Below are 7,541 nucleotides of genomic sequence, written 5' to 3' on the forward strand. Positions count from 1 at the left end.
ACAGCTTCTCGACCGAGATCGTAGAATTGGCCCAAAACCCGCTCTGCTCCGTCCGCCTCGCACGGACCGTGTATCTCTTATAGATACCGAACGGCCGGCAAGGACGCCGGCGCCGCCGGCCGAATAGCACGCGCGCTTATGAGTGTAAACCGCCGCGGCAACAGACCGCCCGGCCGTGCTGTTGTAACATAGCGCGTGAACGAACGAAAAAAATTTTTATAGTAAACATTAAAATAAATTACACTACCGTAAACTAGACAAAAAATTACACATTTTTTCCCAATATGAAAATTTTCACAAACTTTTTAAAGTCCCATCGCATCGAGTAAACTTTTTTAATAACGCGTCCGCACGATTCTAAATGCTTAATCCATATGTGAAATCGTTCACTGATCACGAATATCGTATTTAAAAAAATTACAAAAATTTATTTTTCAAAATAATCCAAAAAAACCGAAAAATCACAAGAGTAAAGTACCATTATTTTAAACAACATGTCGTTCTAAATGCTTAATCCCTATGTAAAAAAGTTATCTAAGCAAGAATATGTAATTGAAAAAAATTAGAAAAATTTATTTTAGCCGTAAATCGGAAATAATGGGGACACCGGAGCTGTTCGAAGCGCCGAGACGCGCCGCGTACGGCCGAATATTTTCTAAGTCCCAACGTACCGATCAAGAGTAAAGTACCATTTTCCTACATTAGATTTCGTTCTAAATGCTTAATCCCTATGTAAAAACGTTAGTTAAGCAAGAATATCGTATTTTTAAAAAAATCTAATGATAGGATTTTCCAGAAAATTGAAAAAACCGAAAAATGTCAAGAGTAAAGTGCCATTTTCTGACATTAGATTTCGTTCTAAATGCTTAATCCCTATGTAGAAACGTTAGTTAAGCAAGAATATCGTATTTTTAAAAAAATCTAATGATAGGATTTTTCAGAAAATTGAAAAAACCGTAAAATGTCAAGAGTAAAGTGCCATTATTTTAAACAATGTATCGTTCTAAATGCTTAATCCCTATGTAAAAAAGTTATTTAAGCAAGAATATGTTATTGAAAAAAATTAGAAAAATTTATTTTAGCCGTAAATCGAAAATAATGGGGACACCGGAGCTGTTCGAAGCGCCGAGACGCGCCGCGTACGGCCGAATATTTTCAAAGTCCCAACGTACCGATCAAGAGTAAAGTACCATTTTCCTACATTAGATTTCGTTCTAAATGCTTAATCCCTATGTAAAAACGTTAGTTAAGCAAGAATATCGTATTTTTAAAAAAATCTAATGATAGGATTTTCCAGAAAATTGAAAAAACCGAAAAATGTCAAGAGTAAAGTGCCATTTTCTGACATTAGATTTCGTTCTAAATGCTTAATCCCTATGTAGAAACGTTAGTTAAGCAAGAATATCGTATTTTTAAAAAAATCTAATGGTAGGATTTTTCAGAAAATTGAAAAAACCGTAAAATGTCAAGAGTAAAGTGCCCTTATTTTAAACATTATATCGTTCTAAATGCTTAATCCCTATGTAAAAAAGTTATCTAAGCAAGAATATGTTATTGAATAAAATGAGAAAAATTTATTTTAGCCGTAAATCGAAAATAATGGGTCGAGCGAATCGGTCGATTGCGCCGAGACGCGCTATGATGCAACAGACGAGCGATTGGAACGCCCGAATATTTTCAAAGTCCCAACGTACCGGTCAAGAGTAAAGTACCATTTTCCTACATTAGATTTCGTTCTAAATGCTTAATCCCTATGTAAAAACGTTAGTTAAGCAAGAATATCGTATTTTTAAAAAAATCTAATGATAGGATTTCCCAGAAAATTGAAAAAACCGAAAAATGTCAAGAGTAAAGTGCCATTTTCTGACATTAGATTTCGTTCTAAATGCTTAATCCCTATGTAGAAACGTTAGTTAAGCAAGAATATCGTATTTTTAAAAAAATCTAATGATAGGATTTTTCAGAAAATTGAAAAAACCGTAAAATGTCAAGAGTAAAGTGCCCTTATTTTAAACATTATATCGTTCTAAATGCTTAATCCCTATGTAAAAAAGTTATCTAAGCAAGAATATGTTATTGAATAAAATGAGAAAAATTTATTTTAGCCGTAAATCGAAAATAATGGGTCGAGCGAATCGGTCGATTGCGCCGAGACGCGCTATGATGCAACAGACGAGCGATTGGAACGCCCGAATATTTTCAAAGTCCCAACGTACCGATCAAGAGTAAAGTACCATTTTCCTACATTAGATTTCGTTCTAAATGCTTAATCCCTATGTAAAAACGTTAGTTAAGCAAGAATATCGTATTTTTAAAAAAATCTAATGATAGGATTTTCCAGAAAATTGAAAAAACCGAAAAATGTCAAGAGTAAAGTGCCATTTTCTGACATTAGATTTCGTTCTAAATGCTTAATCCCTATGTAGAAACGTTAGTTATGCAAGATTATCGTATTTTTAAAAAAATCTAATGATAGGATTTTTCAGAAAATTGAAAAAACCGTAAAATGTCAAGAGTAAAGTGCCCTTATTTTAAACATTATATCGTTCTAAATGCTTAATCCCTATGTAAAAAAGTTATCTAAGCAAGAATATGTTATTGAATAAAATGAGAAAAATTTATTTTAGCCGTAAATCGAAAATAATGGGTCGAGCGAATCGGTCGATTGCGCCGAGACGCGCTATGATGCAACAGACGAGCGATTGGAACGCCCGAATATTTTCAAAGTCCCAACGTACCGGTCAAGAGTAAAGTACCATTTTCCTACATTAGATTTCGTTCTAAATGCTTAATCCCTATGTAAAAACGTTAGTTAAGCAAGAATATCGTATTTTAAAAAAAATCTAATGATAGGATTTTCCAGAAAATTGAAAAAACCGAAAAATGTCAAGAGTAAAGTGCCATTTTCTGACATTAGATTTCGTTCTAAATGCTTAATCCCTATGTAGAAACGTTAGTTAAGCAAGATTATCGTATTTTTAAAAAAATCTAATGATAGGATTTTTCAGAAAATTGAAAAAACCGTAAAATGTCAAGAGTAAAGTGCCCTTATTTTAAACAATGTATCGTTCTAAATGCTTAATCCCTATGTAAAAAAGTTATCTAAGCAAGAATATGTTATTGAATAAAATGAGAAAAATTTATTTTAGCCGTAAATCGAAAATAATGGGTCGAGCGAATCGGTCGATTGCGCCGAGACGCGCTATGATGCAACAGACGAGCGATTGGAACGCCCGAATATTTTCAAAGTCCCAACGTACCGATCAAGAGTAAAGTACCATTTTCCTACATTAGATTTCGTTCTAAATGCTTAATCCCTATGTAAAAACGTTAGTTAAGCAAGAATATCGTATTTTTAAAAAAATCTAATGATAGGATTTTCCAGAAAATTGAAAAAACCGAAAAATGTCAAGAGTAAAGTGCCATTTTCTGACATTAGATTTCGTTCTAAATGCTTAATCCCTATGTAGAAACGTTAGTTATGCAAGATTATCGTATTTTTAAAAAAATCTAATGATAGGATTTTTCAGAAAATTGAAAAAACCGTAAAATGTCAAGAGTAAAGTGCCCTTATTTTAAACATTATATCGTTCTAAATGCTTAATCCCTATGTAAAAAAGTTATCTAAGCAAGAATATGTTATTGAATAAAATGAGAAAAATTTATTTTAGCCGTAAATCGAAAATAATGGGTCGAGCGAATCGGTCGATTGCGCCGAGACGCGCTATGATGCAACAGACGAGCGATTGGAACGCCCGAATACTTTCAAAGTCCCAACGTACCGGTCAAGAGTAAAGTACCATTTTCCTACATTAGATTTCGTTCTAAATGCTTAATCCCTATGTAAAAACGTTAGTTAAGCAAGAATATCGTATTTTAAAAAAAATCTAATGATAGGATTTTCCAGAAAATTGAAAAAACCGAAAAATGTCAAGAGTAAAGTGCCATTTTCTGACATTAGATTTCGTTCTAAATGCTTAATCCCTATGTAGAAACGTTAGTTAAGCAAGATTATCGTATTTTTAAAAAAATCTAATGGTAGGATTTTTCAGAAAATTGAAAAAACCGTAAAATGTCAAGAGTAAAGTGCCCTTATTTTAAACATTATATCGTTCTAAATGCTTAATCCCTATGTAAAAAAGTTATCTAAGCAAGAATATGTTATTGAATAAAATGAGAAAAATTTATTTTAGCCGTAAATCGAAAATAATGGGTCGAGCGAATCGGTCGATTGCGCCGAGACGCGCTATGATGCAACAGACGAGCGATTGGAACGCCCGAATATTTTCAAAGTCCCAACGTACCGATCAAGAGTAAAGTACCATTTTCCTACATTAGATTTCGTTCTAAATGCTTAATCCCTATGTAAAAACGTTAGTTAAGCAAGAATATCGTATTTTAAAAAAAATCTAATGATAGGATTTTCCAGAAAATTGAAAAAACCGAAAAATGTCAAGAGTAAAGTGCCATTTTCTGACATTAGATTTCGTTCTAAATGCTTAATCCCTATGTAGAAACGTTAGTTAAGCAAGATTATCGTATTTTTAAAAAAATCTAATGATAGGATTTTTCAGAAAATTGAAAAAACCGTAAAATGTCAAGAGTAAAGTGCCCTTATTTTAAACAATGTATCGTTCTAAATGCTTAATCCCTATGTAAAAAAGTTATCTAAGCAAGAATATGTTATTGAATAAAATGAGAAAAATTTATTTTAGCCGTAAATCGAAAATAATGGGTCGAGCGAATCGGTCGATTGCGCCGAGACGCGCTATGATGCAACAGACGAGCGATTGGAACGCCCGAATATTTTCAAAGTCCCAACGTACCGATCAAGAGTAAAGTACCATTTTCCTACATTAGATTTCGTTCTAAATGCTTAATCCCTATGTAAAAACGTTAGTTAAGCAAGAATATCGTATTTTTAAAAAAATCTAATGATAGGATTTTCCAGAAAATTGAAAAAACCGAAAAATGTCAAGAGTAAAGTGCCATTTTCTGACATTAGATTTCGTTCTAAATGCTTAATCCCTATGTAGAAACGTTAGTTATGCAAGATTATCGTATTTTTAAAAAAATCTAATGATAGGATTTTTCAGAAAATTGAAAAAACCGTAAAATGTCAAGAGTAAAGTGCCCTTATTTTAAACATTATATCGTTCTAAATGCTTAATCCCTATGTAAAAAAGTTATCTAAGCAAGAATATGTTATTGAATAAAATGAGAAAAATTTATTTTAGCCGTAAATCGAAAATAATGGGTCGAGCGAATCGGTCGATTGCGCCGAGACGCGCTATGATGCAACAGACGAGCGATTGGAACGCCCGAATATTTTCAAAGTCCCAACGTACCGGTCAAGAGTAAAGTACCATTTTCCTACATTAGATTTCGTTCTAAATGCTTAATCCCTATGTAAAAACGTTAGTTAAGCAAGAATATCGTATTTTAAAAAAAATCTAATGATAGGATTTTCCAGAAAATTGAAAAAACCGAAAAATGTCAAGAGTAAAGTGCCATTTTCTGACATTAGATTTCGTTCTAAATGCTTAATCCCTATGTAGAAACGTTAGTTAAGCAAGATTATCGTATTTTTAAAAAAATCTAATGATAGGATTTTTCAGAAAATTGAAAAAACCGTAAAATGTCAAGAGTAAAGTGCCCTTATTTTAAACAATGTATCGTTCTAAATGCTTAATCCCTATGTAAAAAAGTTATCTAAGCAAGAATATGTTATTGAATAAAATGAGAAAAATTTATTTTAGCCGTAAATCGAAAATAATGGGTCGAGCGAATCGGTCGATTGCGCCGAGACGCGCTATGATGCAACAGACGAGCGATTGGAACGCCCGAATATTTTCAAAGTCCCAACGTACCGATCAAGAGTAAAGTACCATTTTCCTACATTAGATTTCGTTCTAAATGCTTAATCCCTATGTAAAAACGTTAGTTAAGCAAGAATATCGTATTTTTAAAAAAATCTAATGATAGGATTTTCCAGAAAATTGAAAAAACCGAAAAATGTCAAGAGTAAAGTGCCATTTTCTGACATTAGATTTCGTTCTAAATGCTTAATCCCTATGTAGAAACGTTAGTTATGCAAGATTATCGTATTTTTAAAAAAATCTAATGATAGGATTTTTCAGAAAATTGAAAAAACCGTAAAATGTCAAGAGTAAAGTGCCCTTATTTTAAACATTATATCGTTCTAAATGCTTAATCCCTATGTAAAAAAGTTATCTAAGCAAGAATATGTTATTGAATAAAATGAGAAAAATTTATTTTAGCCGTAAATCGAAAATAATGGGTCGAGCGAATCGGTCGATTGCGCCGAGACGCGCTATGATGCAACAGACGAGCGATTGGAACGCCCGAATACTTTCAAAGTCCCAACGTACCGGTCAAGAGTAAAGTACCATTTTCCTACATTAGATTTCGTTCTAAATGCTTAATCCCTATGTAAAAACGTTAGTTAAGCAAGAATATCGTATTTTAAAAAAAATCTAATGATAGGATTTTCCAGAAAATTGAAAAAACCGAAAAATGTCAAGAGTAAAGTGCCATTTTCTGACATTAGATTTCGTTCTAAATGCTTAATCCCTATGTAGAAACGTTAGTTAAGCAAGATTATCGTATTTTTAAAAAAATCTAATGGTAGGATTTTTCAGAAAATTGAAAAAACCGTAAAATGTCAAGAGTAAAGTGCCCTTATTTTAAACATTATATCGTTCTAAATGCTTAATCCCTATGTAAAAAAGTTATCTAAGCAAGAATATGTTATTGAATAAAATGAGAAAAATTTATTTTAGCCGTAAATCGAAAATAATGGGTCGAGCGAATCGGTCGATTGCGCCGAGACGCGCTATGATGCAACAGACGAGCGATTGGAACGCCCGAATATTTTCAAAGTCCCAACGTACCGATCAAGAGTAAAGTACCATTTTCCTACATTAGATTTCGTTCTAAATGCTTAATCCCTATGTAAAAACGTTAGTTAAGCAAGAATATCGTATTTTAAAAAAAATCTAATGATAGGATTTTCCAGAAAATTGAAAAAACCGAAAAATGTCAAGAGTAAAGTGCCATTTTCTGACATTAGATTTCGTTCTAAATGCTTAATCCCTATGTAGAAACGTTAGTTAAGCAAGATTATCGTATTTTTAAAAAAATCTAATGATAGGATTTTTCAGAAAATTGAAAAAACCGTAAAATGTCAAGAGTAAAGTGCCCTTATTTTAAACAATGTATCGTTCTAAATGCTTAATCCCTATGTAAAAAAGTTATCTAAGCAAGAATATGTTATTGAATAAAATGAGAAAAATTTATTTTAGCCGTAAATCGAAAATAATGGGTCGAGCGAATCGGTCGATTGCGCCGAGACGCGCTATGATGCAACAGACGAGCGATTGGAACGCCCGAATATTTTCAAAGTCCCAACGTACCGATCAAGAGTAAAGTACCATTTTCCTACATTAGATTTCGTTCTAAATGCTTAATCCCTATGTAAAAACGTTAGTTAAGCAAGAATATCGTATTTTTAAAAAAAT

Source organism: Megalopta genalis, unplaced genomic scaffold (assembly GCF_051020955.1).
Source record: "Megalopta genalis isolate 19385.01 unplaced genomic scaffold, iyMegGena1_principal scaffold0075, whole genome shotgun sequence".
Classification (NCBI taxonomy): Eukaryota; Metazoa; Arthropoda; class Insecta; order Hymenoptera; family Halictidae; genus Megalopta; species Megalopta genalis.